General features: G+C 46.7%; 1 pseudogene; it reads right to left on the bottom strand.

Moving 5' to 3' along the window:
- Positions 1 to 988: 988 nt before the first annotated feature.
- Positions 989 to 11,395, bottom strand: LOC135321894 (putative serine protease 47; annotated as a pseudogene).
- Between the last annotated feature and the right edge of the window lie 2,948 nt (positions 11,396 to 14,343).

The raw sequence follows: 14,343 nt of genomic DNA, 5'->3' as shown, positions 1-14,343 counted from the left end.
CCTCTTCCTCACAGGCTGGGTCATCTACTCCAGTCCAGCTCAATTGTCCTGCACCCTGGGAACTTCCCTCTACCTCCAAAGGAAGTTGATCCTACCTTCTCTAAACCTCAGGAGTAATGTTTCTTTACTTTGAGAAAACTCTTACTGCTCTGCACTGTAGTCACCTGGCAAAATGTCTTACTTCCTGTTATGGGCTGAACTGTGTCCCCCAAAATCCATATATTGAAGTCATAACCCCCAGCAACTCAGAATGTGACTTTATTTGGAGTACAGCTTTTAAAGAGATAATTGAGTTAAAATGAGGTCACTTGGGTGGGCCTTAATCCAATATGACTGGTGTCATTTTAAAAAAGGAGATTTTGTACACAGAAACACACAGGGGGATGATGATGTGAGAACACAGGGAGAAGATGACTGTCTATAAGCTAAGGAGAGAGTTCTCAAGGGGAATCAAACCTGCCTACTTCCTAAACTCAGACTTCTGGGCTCCAACCAAAACTATGAATTGATAAATTACTGTTGTTTAAGCCTCATTGCCCATGGTGCTTCTTATAGCATCTGGAGCTGACTAATACACTTCCTCTGAAGGTCTGTGCACTCTCATGTCAGGAGTGTAGTCTGCAAGTGAAAACATCCTTCTCCCTCCCCAGCTGGACTGCTTCAGCACCCTCAACCCAGTTTCCTCCTGGGACAGTCTCTCTGCCAGGTCCTGTTTCTTTGTCCAGGGAGCCAGATGACAGAACTCAAGGGAAGAGGTGAATGCTGAGGATCAAGAAGGGTAGGAGGCCCCAAAGACAGGAGCAGGATGTGTCTTTCATTTGTTTTTATTTGGTTTTTCTGGCTTGGTTTGGAGAGTGGCAGCTGTTGGACTATAAAACCAAGAAGGGACTGCTGAAAGCTGATGGGGCTGGAGGAAGGAAGGGGTGGAAAATTCCAGCAAGGAGACTGGGGTCTGAGGCAGAGGGAAAGAGCAGAGAGGCTTAGCAGGTCACCACAGGGTCTGCCATGGGGCCTGGAACATGAACAGCAGTAGGAGCCAGGTCTGTGGAGTCACAAAGCCTGTGTCAGGCCCAGGTGAGCAGCAGCTTGCAGAGGTTGGTATGGAAACTGTGTCTGAGGAGGAGCAGACATGGCATCAGGGAGAGATGTGAGCTTCTGGATCTCATTGATCCAATCAATGAAGTAGGAGACACTGGTGAAGTCACTGGGGTAGATGGTATACTTGCAGTCCAAGCCCCAGCTGGCCAGCCCCACCAGAACCCAGGCATTGGTGAGGTCACAGACAAGAGGCCCCCCAGAATCACCCTAGGAGAGAGAAGGAAGTTAGTGTGTGTAGCTTACCCAATTCTGAGAAGACCATGTAGCAAGGCCAGGCTCATGAGCGTCTGCCATCAGGCTCACTGAAGTGGGCCTCTTTGAACATCCAACCGTCAGTCTCCCTCTGTGATCAAAGTCATTCAGGCAGGCACTGGAGTCATGCTTGAGGAAGCTCCTGAGTGACCCTCAGGACAGTCATGGATCTAAATCAACAACACCTGGACTCTTGCTCCCAGGGAGGCCTTGGTGGTCCAGCAAAAGTCTGAGAAGGGACAGCTGCCCCAACAGGCCCAAGAGGACTGCTCTGAGCGGAGCCTGGTAAGGTAAGGCCACTACAGACCCCAGTTCTTGCAAAACCCTGAGCTGCAGCAGAATATCCCCACTTGGGTCCTCTCCCTTTTTCATTAATTCATTTAGGTCTTTGGTTTTCTCTCAAATTCTTGGTTGAGCATCCTCAGAAAATACTCATACCCAGGCCTGGCAGAAGCAGCCAGCTTTGCTTGGGGAGCAGGATGGGATCCCCAGAAAGCTGTTGGGAATTACTGGAGTCCTGAAATACTGTCAGGGCAGGACCATCTGGTTGAAAATCCTCTCACTTCATCAGGAAAATGGAGCATCTCATCCTTGGATGTAGGGGTAGTGGAGCAGGGGCCACAGTCATGCTTGCTGCTCTTCCACTCATCTGTCCAACATGCACATCAAGTATCCAGGGCAGCCTCCACCCTCGTGTATAGGGGTGAAATAACAAGGCTCCTCCTGTATGGTGCTTTTGTCAATAAGCCAGCTAGCCTGCCATTGTTAGATGTGGTGTGTGGAAATTAGCCATGAAAGGGACAGGACAAGAAGGTTGGAGGAAGAAGGATTTCCTGAGCTCAGAGTCTAAACAGGAAAAAGCCTAACTTTCTGATGCAGGAGCAGAGGGAGCAGTTAAGTGCAGATGAGGAGAAGAGGGATGAGCCAGATGGAAGATGCTGGGAGGGCCTGTAGGGCTGGGAAGGTGAATGGCTCTAGTCTGATTGATTCCTTTGATGTTCTCAGTGAAATAAGGAGCAAAAGCTCTAGCTGAGAGGGAGTGGTGGGGGGAAGTGGTGGCTTGAAGGAGAGAGAAGGTTACATGGTGTGGCCAGCCAAAACTAACCCTCCAAGATGCCCATCCTCAACTCTGGAACCTGTGGTTATGTCCCCTTACATGGCAAAAGAGACTCTGCAGATGTGGTGGAGTTGAGAATCTTGAAGTAGGGAGCTTATCTTGGGTTATCTGGGTGGGCCCAAGGTAATCACAAGGTTCCTCACGAGGAAAGAGGGAGTTGAGAGGCCAGGGACAGATGAGGAGATGTAAGGACAGAAGCAGAGGTTGGAGTGATGTGCTTTGAGGACGGAGGAAGGGGCTATGAGCCAAGGAAAGTGAGCAGCCTCTAAAAAGCCAGAAGAAAAAAGAAAACATTCTTCTCCAGAAAGAACGTGCTTGGCCAGCAACTTGATTTTAGACTTTTGACCACCAGAAACCTAAAGTGATTAATTTCTCTCATTTTTGCAACCCACTTTGAGGGGATTGGTCTCAGCAGCCCCAAGAAAGTCATACATTAGGCTTTTTGGAAATAGGGAATATCCCATCATCCTCTCCACTCCTCCCCTCTGTGGTCCCTGCCTGGAGTACCCCTGGCCCTCCCCACGGTGTACTCACTCATAGTTTCTCAAGGCCAGGGGAAGACCTGGTCCTTGTCCACTCCAGGCCTCAAGGATTCACACAGATGAGCCATGTGGTTGCTGATATTATGATAAATGGAGATGGGAAGGGCTCCAACAGCCTCCTGGCCCACAGAGAGCTCTCAGAAGGCAGAGGGAACCCAACACGAATATATCCCATGCAAAGTGAGCTGTGGTTTGCACTACTGTAGAGAAAGAGAAAACTGTGTGTATGTGTGCATAAACATGTGTGCATGTGTGTCTTGAGTCAGTCCAGGCCAGTGAATTCCACCTTAAGTGAGAGAATTGTCTAAGACAGGCCCAACACAGGTACAATTAAGATAGAGGAGAGCAGACCAGACCAGGACAAAGAAAGCCAACACTTGTTAAGTGCCTACTGAGTGCCAGGCACAGTATTCAAATTTTTATAGGAACCTTATTAAGTGGAGGCTGTTAGTGACCCCATTTCATGGGTGACGAAACTGAGCTAAGGCCACAATCCCAGTAAACAACACATTAATTACTGGACCCAGGTCTGTCTTGCACCACTGTTTGAGTACTGAGTGTCCCTGTGGCCCTTCTCTCCTCAGACCTGTTTCTGGGTGCCCTGTGCAGAAGGAGGGACAATTTAGGGGAGAGAAGAGAGCCCTGGGTTGGAGGATGGGGGCCAGAACAGGTGATGTGGTAGAAGATGAATCTAGATGGAAACTCTCAGATAGACTGGGGTGACGGAAAGGCTAAGGGAGGCAGGAGGGGGCCATCTGCTGGGACTCTGAGGCATCTAGCTCAGTGGTGTCCTCAGGCTGGGGGGATCTAGAGGAGGAGTGAGGTCAAGGGGCACTGTGGATGTCTGGCAGGCAAGCAGACAAGGGCTCCAGCCCTGAGCTCCATTGGCATGACTTCTGCAAGGGGAAGGCAGATGGAGGACAAGGCTGGAAGTGGGGTCTAGGGTGACAGCCAGATGGGGATTCGGGAAGCAGTGGGCTGAGCCCTTTGTTTCATATCTGGGTGCAGCTGACTCTGTGAGAAGGACAGTCCAGTCCAGACAGTCAGAAAGTCCATACCCATTGGTTAGGGCCTGGGAACCAGGAAACCTGGGTCCACCTCCCACCAACAGGGCAGGTGGCCAAGCTTCCTCCCTCAGGCTCAGCAGCTCACTGGGCCATCATAAAAGCTGCTGTCAGCAAGGATCTCCCATAGGCCAGGTGCATCTCATCCCTCCTGTGTGTGTTTCCTGAAGTGACACAGCTTATCAACACAAACTGAGTGGCACTACAAACAACAGAAATGTATCCTGTCACAGTGCTGGAAGCCAGAAGCCAGACATCGAGTGTCTCTGTGTCTATCCCCCTTCTTATAAGAACACAAGTCATTGGATTTAGGACCCACAGTATTTTCAGAATGGTGCCATCTTGGGATTCTTATCTAGTCACATCTGCAAAGACTCTATTTCCAATTAAGGTCATATTCTGAGATTGCAAGTGGATACAGATTTAGGGGACACTATTCAAACCACTATACCATTCTTTCAACAATGCCATGAAGGAGACCTCAGAATCCCACAATGTGAATAAGGACACAGGCTCAGGAGGTGAAAAGCCCACCAGAAGTTGCAGGGCAGGGACACATTGCAGGGCAGTGTCTCTAACTCTGGAGCCTAACACTCTCCCCTCCACTCCACAGTGCCATCTGTGAAAAAGATAAGATGTCAGCTTGGGAGGCTGGGCCCAAGGGGGATGCAGTGGGTTTGGACTCTAAGCACAGAGTCCCAGCTTGCTCTGCCTTAGTTTAGGGTGTCACTTTCCCTCTCCAGGCCTGTCTGCCCACCTATAACATGGGGCATGACCTTCACAATCCATATATTCAACAGTGGACTCATATCTCGAATATGGAAAATCATACAAATAGACCAAGAGCCCCTAAAGGAAAAGACAGACAACCCAAGAGAAAAATGAGAGGGGAAAGAACTCGAAGGGAAACTTTATAGAAGAAGACATCCAATGACAATAAATATATGAGAATATATTTAATTTGTTATAGGGAAAATGAAGATAAAACCACATTAAGATCAAAATGAGAAAAGATAGAAAGTGCTAAGTTTTGACGAGAACAAAAACTCTCACCCACTGCTAGAATGAGTGGCACTGTGGTAACCACTTCGAGAGGTTTGGTAATATCTGCCAGAGCTGAATATACACATACCTTTTAATCCAACAGTTCTCCTCATGGGCTTCTATGAAATGCAACATGAAATATTTGGAAGTGAAATGAAATAGAAAGCTTGCAAACTACTAGTATACCCATCAAAAGCAGAACTGACCATAGAACTCAGTGCCTACAACAGACTCCTGTAAGGCAATGAGAATGAACAAACTATAACCACAGGCAACAGGAGGGAAGAATCTCACACATATAATGTGAAGCCATGAAAGACTGAAAACCGGAAATAAATTATACTTACCGAAAATTCATAATCTAAGATGTTGGAAGTGAAGATGGTGGTTTCCCTTGAGTGCTGTTGACAGGAAAGGGACATGAATGGGGCCTTAGGGTTTTGCTCACATGTTGCATCACTGTGTGAGAATTCATCCACTACACACCTATGAAAACAGTATGAATATACTCTTTTGCAAGTATATTTCAATCAAAAATTTAAAACATGCCTCAAAAATAGATGCTGTCTGAGGGTCCTGCCAGTATATGCTCTTAGGTGCAAAGGGCTTAGGAAGGGGTAGCCTGGGGGACACTGCCAAGGGATGGAATCCAGGGAAGACACATAGAGGGAGGAAACAGGATGTCCTGGGGGCTCTCCAGAAGGAGAGTTGAGGCAACACAGCCCCCCACCCTCCACCCTCAGCAAAACAGGGAGGACCTGAGAACAGGCAAGGGAAGAACAGAAATGGTCTCACACACTTGGCAGATGGCCTTTCCTGTCAAGAAGTCCCCAGCACACAGCATCTCCTCATGCACAGAGTAGTTCTTGCCTTTGCCAACTCTTTGTTCATATAACATATTACAGACCTTGTTCTCATTGAAGCCCACCTTTCCCTCCTGGAGATGGAAGAGTTCGAGCAGAGGCACCATGAGGATGAGGAGGTAAGAGAAGTGCACTGCAGCTTAGCTACAGGCCACTCCCCACTCCCCACTATTCTTTACTGCTCACCACTCACCCCTGAGCATGGGGTTTTCTCAGCACAGCTGAGCTCTCAGCACTGTTTCAGTCTTCTACCTCTGCCTAAGAAGCCCTCTCCCGTTTCTCGAACTTTTCCAAACTCATCCAATTCCCTCTACCTCTCTCATAGCAACAGACCACAACTCTTTTCTTCCACAAATCCCACCAACACACACCCTTCACTGGTGCTTAGCAACCATTCACCAGCCTACTTACCCTTTCACAAACCATCCTATCCTTTCTCCATTTGTCTACCACTAAACTCTCCTTCCACCCACCAATCCCTCCATCTATCTACCTAGCTTTCCTTTTGTCCTATTCATCCACTCACCCTTCCATCCATTTGACCATCCACCCATCTTTTGACCCATCTCTCCATTCTCCCCTCCATCTACTGATATGTCCACTCACTCCATCTCTCTACCCACTATCCTTACACCTACCCACCCACCCATCTCCCCTTATCCTCACTCATCTTCCCACCTACCCCTCCCCATTCCGTCCTCTCATCCAATCACTCACTTATTAATCTGTCCTCATGTTAAGTATTTTTTAGACACTAGTGACACAGGAGAACATTTTCGGTTCACGGAGATCTGGTAAGTGAAGTGAATAAGTAGCATTACTTTAGATCTAATAAATGGTGTAAAGGGAATAGGGAGATGTGATATGAGGGGTTGCCTATTTTAGCTCATGTGAGCCAGTAAAACTCCTCAGAAGAGGAGCTGAATTGTTCGTGTAGAGAAATGAGTCATACCAAGATGAGCAAGCAGAGCAAGAGAGGCTAGGCTGACAGCCACGGTGAAGGCCCCGAGGTGGGGGTGGCTGCAGCATATTCAAAGCAGGAAGGAGACCTGGTGGCTGGGATGGCATGAGCGAGGGATGCAGTAGGAGATATGCAGGGAGGATTGGGGGCCGATGTTATTCAGAGCAAAAGTACGGAGTCTGGACTTCTTTTGAAGCATAAATGAGAAGGCACTGAGGGTAGTAAGCAGAGAACTGGAATGTCTCCTGCTCTAAAGGAAACACTCAGCTGTGTGGAGACTAAAGCAGAGCACACAGGGTGGAGCTAGGAGACCAGTCTGGAGGTGCAGGCAAGAAATGATGGTCTATGGGACCAAAGTGCAGCAGTAGAGCACCTACCACGTGCCAGGTACAGGGCACAGACTGGAATATTAAAACCAGAAAGACAAGGTCCCTGTTCTCAAAGAGGAAGCAGTCTCTCTGTGTGTATTTGTGGGTGTGGGTGTGGTGTGTTGTGTTTCTGTGAGTATTTCTGTGGGTGTGTGAGTATGTATGGTATGGGAACACTGGGGACATGGTTCTTCTATGACAGGGAGAGTTACTGACGCACTAGCAGGCACATCCTACCCAGTGAAGATAGGGTCCATCCAAAATGCCCGTAGACCTCTGCTGAGAAACACTGTACCGAGTAATTACAAATATATTTGCTTTTTCCACCTAATTACGCACCATAAGCATTTCCCCAAACCATAAGCAGTCCTCTCTTTAATAAAGACTCTTGCTCATAAGTCTTTGCCTATATTTCTCCTTTTTCAATCTTAAAACACTCAAAATTTTTCCTGCATTATTCAATTCACCTAATAAGCCTACAAAGTAGATAGTTGACCTGGGTTGGGAGAAGAGCAAAGCAGGCTTCAGGGAGGTCAAACACTCTTAAGTCATAATAATTCTAACTTGATCCTGCAGGCTCAGAGATCAGAGGTCATAAATGTGTTTTCTCTCCACTTTTCCCAAGAGCCTCCTATAGCAATGGGAAATCAGTGTGTCGGTGGCCTGGAATGAACCAGTCCCCAATCATGACTTCTGAGTTGAATCAAGTCAACTCACATCCATGGTTGATTAAAACCTTAGAGTCAATACTCAGAAGGACTCCAAGAACCCAATTCTTGATTCCAAAAGTCAAAGATTCCCAGAATTTCAGAGATCTGGACTTAGGGAACACTGAATCTTTAGAATCACACACTTTCACAACTAGGACATCAGTCCAGTCCTTTTGATATGAGGCACGGCAAGCCAATGTCCAGTGGCCACTTTGCCTGGGGACTCCTCTGTCCTCCTCCCTTTCTCCTCCTCCCTGCCTCATCTGCCCCCCAGCCTCTCCTATGCCCCCTTACTTTCCTCATTGAACACCCCCCAGCCAGATATCGCAGGATGTGTTACTGGGTAGCTGCATGTCAGGAGCTGGGAGGCAGGCGGGGATGACATAGGAGGTGAAGTTCACGGGAAAGAGCAGCTTCAGCACGGCTATGTCATTCCCAAAGGTTTAAATTTATCAAAGTCTGGGTACATGATAATCCAACTCATGCATATATTCTGGGTGTGCCTGGTGTGCTGGTACAGCTGGGGTGTTTCCAAACAAAACCCGGTAGTTCTTCAGGATGTGAGATTTTTCTGGAGGAGGAAGGGTGTATTTTCACCATCATATCTGAGTGTGGGCTAGCTCTCTTTGCATCCTCATCTAACTGCCCACAGCCCTCTGGGCCCCTCTGCCCCCCATGATGCCAGGCAGCTTTTGTCTCCCCATTTCTAATGATAAGGAGCCCTTCTTTCTTGAGGATAATTGATATTCTACTTACAACCGCAGCATATGGCTTCTCCATCACACACTAGAATTGGAGGAGCATTGAATCTTAGGGCTGGATGGTGGAATAGGGGGGGTCATCAAATGAAGGCCTTTTGATTGTACACAGAAGGAGTTCTGGTTCAATTCCAGCTCTAACATCACCCTTCTGAAAGGCTCCCTACATCCCCCCTTCCGGCCCCACACTTTTCCCGACCCCTCCTTTCTTTAAACATCTTCCTGTCCAAGGTCTGCATCTCCACTCGTTATAAACACTTAGAACAGATTTGTTAAATGAGCAAATGAGCACAGGAAATGGGACCTTGCCTTGTTCCCTGAATACAAGTGGTGAAACTTCCCACCTCCCTGAGCTTGCATGCATGTCTCATCTACCCCGACACCCTCCCTCTTGCTCCCCTCCAGCAAGCCCCTCCCTCTCCACACCCACTGGAGCACAGAGCTTCTCCTGACCTCTCCCACCACCATGTGGTCTGCCCTTCTCACCCATGTTGGGCTTTCTCTTCTGACAGGATGGAGTCATGGTGAGGTGGGGGCTTGCCATCCTTAATGCCACAGAGAAGCATGCATGGAGTGTGGCACAGAGTAGGTACTGGCAGGACTTTGCGTTCTCAAAGCTCCAGCTCCTGGACCTGGGCTGTGATGCCCCTGCTCCCTGGAGAGCCCTCTTCATCTGTTCAGAAGCTGGGCACTGATACAGGCCCAGGACGAACAGTGAGTTAGACACCTGAGCAGCTGTGTCACTCTCCCAGGGAAACCCATCTCCCATTTATGCAACCTGGCAGCAGGGTTCACCCCATTCACACCAGTGACCACAGCTCTTTCTGGGAATTCAGTTTTGCACAAGTAAGAAGAAGAATGGACCAGCTGCTGGCCATACACACAGTTCCAATTCCTTGCCTAGAGTCTGACACCCAGGAATGTGGGGACACTGAGAAGAAGCTGTGGTCTGAGGTTGGTCCACACCTCATGGTAGCCAAGACCAACATTATCAGTCTCCTGGGGTGCATCTGTGTTGGGGGACAGGTACAAGGGCTGAAGGCAGAGCATGAGGAGGATCAGACAGGTGAGTGTGGAGGATAGTCCAGGTGGAGGGTACACAGGTCAAAGTCAGGGATGACATGCATTTGAAAGCCACAGACTGCCCCAGAGAAAAGCCCAGAAGACTGTTGTGGGATGCCCATCACCACTGTTCTCCCCTTCCCCTGCAAACCCCTCCCCTGCCAGCACCTCTGCTGGCACCCTAGGAGGGAGGACTCACTTGAGAAAGCAGTGGGCAGCAGAAACCAGCCAGTGGGAGTTGATGAGGGTGGCTCCACAGACATGCGAGCCTTGGCATAGCAGGCTGGCTTGCCATGGCCACTTGCCCGCCACCACATCCAGGCCACCATAGATCTTCCCTATCACCTTGGGTTTCCCTCACACTGTGGAGATGCCCCTGCCTCCTATGACACTGGTAGTACCTCAGATGCCACTACCAGGGAGGGCCTGTCCACTTCATAGTTAGGAAACCAAGGCCAAGCATCCAGAGGCCTAGCCAAAATGACAAGGTGCCACTAAGAACTGGACAGCAGAGGACAACAGAGCAAGGCCTTTGGGGATGAGGGCTCAGTGGTCTGGTGGGCGAGGCAGGGGGACCAAGGGCAGCCACAGCAGCTGACACAGCAGCATCTCCATGGTGACGGATATCCCTGCATGAGCCTGTGAAGGGCTGGGCCATCACAGCCATTACTTCCCTCACTTAGCATACCTCAGTGCCTACTCTGCAGATCCAAGAACTGCAGGCCTCAGAGGCTGCCAATATTACTTGCTCAAGGTCATGGTTGCTAAATGCTTGTGCCCCCTCCACTTCATCCCAGTATCTCAGGGAAATAGGTTCACAGGCAGAAGTGTGTGGTGCTGTGTGACCTCAGGAAAGTCACTCCCCCTCTCTGACTCAGGACCCTCCATTTCTAAAAGAGGGAGTGGGCTAATGAAGACAGCCCTGGTTCTAGGACTCACAATTGGGAGGGCAGGAGTGTGCCCAGGCCCCCTGAGAGTGGGCATCCCGGTCTAGGGCTTGTGCTCCCAGGGCCTCAGGGAGGGAAGTGAGACCCCTGGGCCCCAGACTAAGGGCCACTTATTTAGCAGTCCTGGTGCTTTCCGCCAGCCAGCCTCCCAGCCTCAGGACCAGACCCTGCTACCTGACCCGTTGCACAGCCCCACAAAGGTCCTGGGGCAGTTCCCTCCCAGAGGCCCCACGGTGGGGGCCTGTGACCCAACCTGTGTTGAGGTGATCTCTGGGCTGCCTGTTTGGAGGGAAGGGCAGAGAGAAGATGAGATACAGTGACTCAGGTCACCCAGGCCCTGGTCACAGTGCATCCCACTGAGGCCCTCTTGTGTAACCCGTCTCAACCCCGCCCTGAGGCCCCAGTTGCACCTGAGGCTCCAGGAGCCAACCACTGCCCATCAGGTGTCAGAGCACCACTCTCCACTGGCCTCTTCGCACCTGGAGCCTGACCAAGGGCGGCCAAGTCCCTGTTGGAGGACCCCCACAGCTCCAGGGTGGCTGGGGGAAGCAGCAGCGTCCAGAGGAGGGCCACAGGCTGGCCTTGGACTTCAGAGATCCACACCTCCATGCCCATTATCAAGGTTGCTGACCCCTGCCTGACCCCGCCCTGACCCTGGTCTTAACCAGCCTTGAGTCTTAACCTAAGCCTGGGCCCTGGCCCTTCCCTGACCCTGCACAAGCCCAGCCCTGCTCCCATTCTGGCCTTATTAACTGTTTAAACAGCTCTGTTGAGGTGTGATTTATATACCATGAAGTTCACTTATTACAAGGGACAATTCAATGATTTTCAGTACATTTTTATTTCCTTATTTTTATTTAGATAAATTTTGTATTTTAGAATAGCTTTAGATTTATGAAAAAGTTGCAAAGACAATGCAAAGAGTTCCCATATCCCTCTCACCCACTTTCCCCTAATATTAAAATCTCATATTTGTATGGCCCATTTGTCACAACTGGTGAGCCAATAGTGACACATTAGTATCAACTAAAGTCCATTCTTCATCTCTTTTTCATTTTTTAAAGTTTAAAGTGTACATTGACGGTGAAATCAAAAGCTTCACAGATGAACAAGAGCTAAAACATTTCAGCACCACCAAACCAGCTTTACAACAAATATTAAATAAGGAACTTCTCTAGTCATCAAATCATAAGAAAAGAGAACAAAAAGAAGAAAGATTAAAAAAAAAAAAGACCTAGAACATATTGCTTTGGCTGTTCAGGGATTTTGTGGTTCCTGAAAAAATCTGGAATTATTTTTTCTAGTTCTGTGAGGAATGTTGTGAGTATTTTGATGGGGGTTGCATAGGATTTGTGGATTGATTTGGGTAGTGTGGCCATTTTGAGACTGTTGATTCTTCCAATCCAAAGCACAAGAAATCTTTCCATTTCCTTGCGTCATTTTGGTTTTCAGAGTATAGGTAACCCCCTTGGTTAAGTTTATTTCTAGGTATTTTGTTGTTTTCAGTGTACTGGAAATGTTTATGCTGGTTATAATTCTGGTTTTTGAAATTTAAAAAAAGTGAATGAAGGGCCACAAATGGCAAAATATCCTTCTTTCTTATGGGTGAGTTTTATTCCATTACGTATGTATATATATATGCTGCATCTTTATTATCTATTTAAATATTGGTGTGCACTTAGGAGGCTTCCATATCTGGGCAATTATAAATAATGTTGCTGTTAATAGCAGGATGTATGTATCTTTTTGAATTAATTCTTATTTTGTGGTTGGCTTTATTCCTTTGATAACTATGTAATTTTAAAAAGCTAAAGCTCTAAACATTCTTAGAAACACTGAACAGTACATACATGTAAATTTAAAAATATATGTGCAGTAAAAAAATAAAAGAAGAAGAAGAAAAAGAAATGAGCTATCAAGCCATGGAAGACATGTAAGAAACTTAAAAGACATAGCACTAAATGAAAGAAGCCAGTCTGAAAAGGCTACCAACTGTACGATTCCAACCAAATAATAATCTGGAAAAGGCACAGCTGCAGAAACAATAATAAGATCATGGTTTCTAGGGGCTTGGGGAGAGAGAGGAAGGGAGGAATGAATAAATGGAGCACAAGGGATTTTTACGGCAATGAAGTTATTCTGTATGATACTACAATGGTGGCTACACGTCATTATGCATTTGTCAAAACCCATAGAAGGTACAACATCAAGAGTGAACCCTTATGTAAACTGTGGACTTTGGTTGATAATAATGTGCTCACGCTGATTCTTCAATTGCACCAAATATGCCACATTGATGAGTGATGTTGAGGGTAGGGGAGTATATATGGTTGAGTGGGGAGGGCTATGTGTGAACGCTCTGTATTTTCTGCTAAATTCTGCCGTGAACCTGAAAGTGCTCTAAAAACGTAAAGCCTATTAATAAAAAATACATATATAAACAAAACAAAACAAAACAAAAAAGAAAGCTTGCTGACATTTCCATATCAATTGCTGTAAATCTATGATTAGTATCAGGAAAATTGGCATCTTTACTAAGCTGAGCCTTCCAAATCATAAAAACAGTGACTCTCCATTTATTTAGAACCTCTTGCATTCTTTCATCAGCACTTCATAGTTTTTAGTTTACAAGTTCTATATGTATTTTATTAGATTTACACCTATGTACTTCATTTTTTCCAGTAATTACAACTGGTGTTTTATTTTGAAAGTATGCCGTATGAATATTTGTTTTTATTATTTAAAAGTGCAGTTGATTTTTGAATGCTGATATTACAATGTTACTGAACTCACTTATCAGTTCTAGAAGTTTTTGTAGATTTTTTTTTTTTTTGGATTATCTCCATCTACATAGATAATCATGTCACCTGCAATAGCAATAATTTTATTTTATTTCTTCCTTTAGAACTGGAAGGACTTTTCCTGTCTTTTGCAGTATCTATAATTTCCAGTACTATAAAGAATAAGCATAGTAAGAGTAAACACCTTGCCTTGTTCCCGGTCTTAGGGAGAGAGAATTCAGTCTTTGATCATAAGAAGTAGTTTTAATTGTAGGTTTTTGTAAATGTTCTTTATCCATTGAAGTTGACTTCATCCCAGGAACACAAGGATGGTTCAACATACAGAAATCCATCAATGTAATACACCACATCAACAAGACAAAGGACAAAAAACACATGTTTATCTCAATAGATACAGAAAAAGCATTTGATAAAGTGTAACACCCTTTACGATAAAAACCCTCACCAACGTGCGTATAGAGGGAACATATCTCAACATGATGAAAGCTATTTATAACAAACCTACAGCCAGCATAGTACTCAATGGTGAAAAATGGGAAACCTTCCCAATAAAATCTAGGACAATACAAGGTCTCACCACCCTTACCACTTCTATTCAAATAGTCTTGGAAGCCCTAGCCACAGCATTCAGGGAAGAAAAAGAAATAAAGGGGATCCAAATTGGAAAAGAAGAGTTAAAATTGTCTCTATATGTAGATGGCATGATACTGTATATAGAAAACCCTAAAAACTCCACACAAAAATTACTAGAATTAA

Source organism: Camelus dromedarius, chromosome 8 (genome assembly GCF_036321535.1).
Source record: "Camelus dromedarius isolate mCamDro1 chromosome 8, mCamDro1.pat, whole genome shotgun sequence".
In the NCBI taxonomy this organism is placed as follows: domain Eukaryota; kingdom Metazoa; phylum Chordata; class Mammalia; order Artiodactyla; family Camelidae; genus Camelus; species Camelus dromedarius.
Note: the sequence above shows the minus strand (reverse complement) of the source record. Positions and strands in the feature narration are given on the sequence as shown.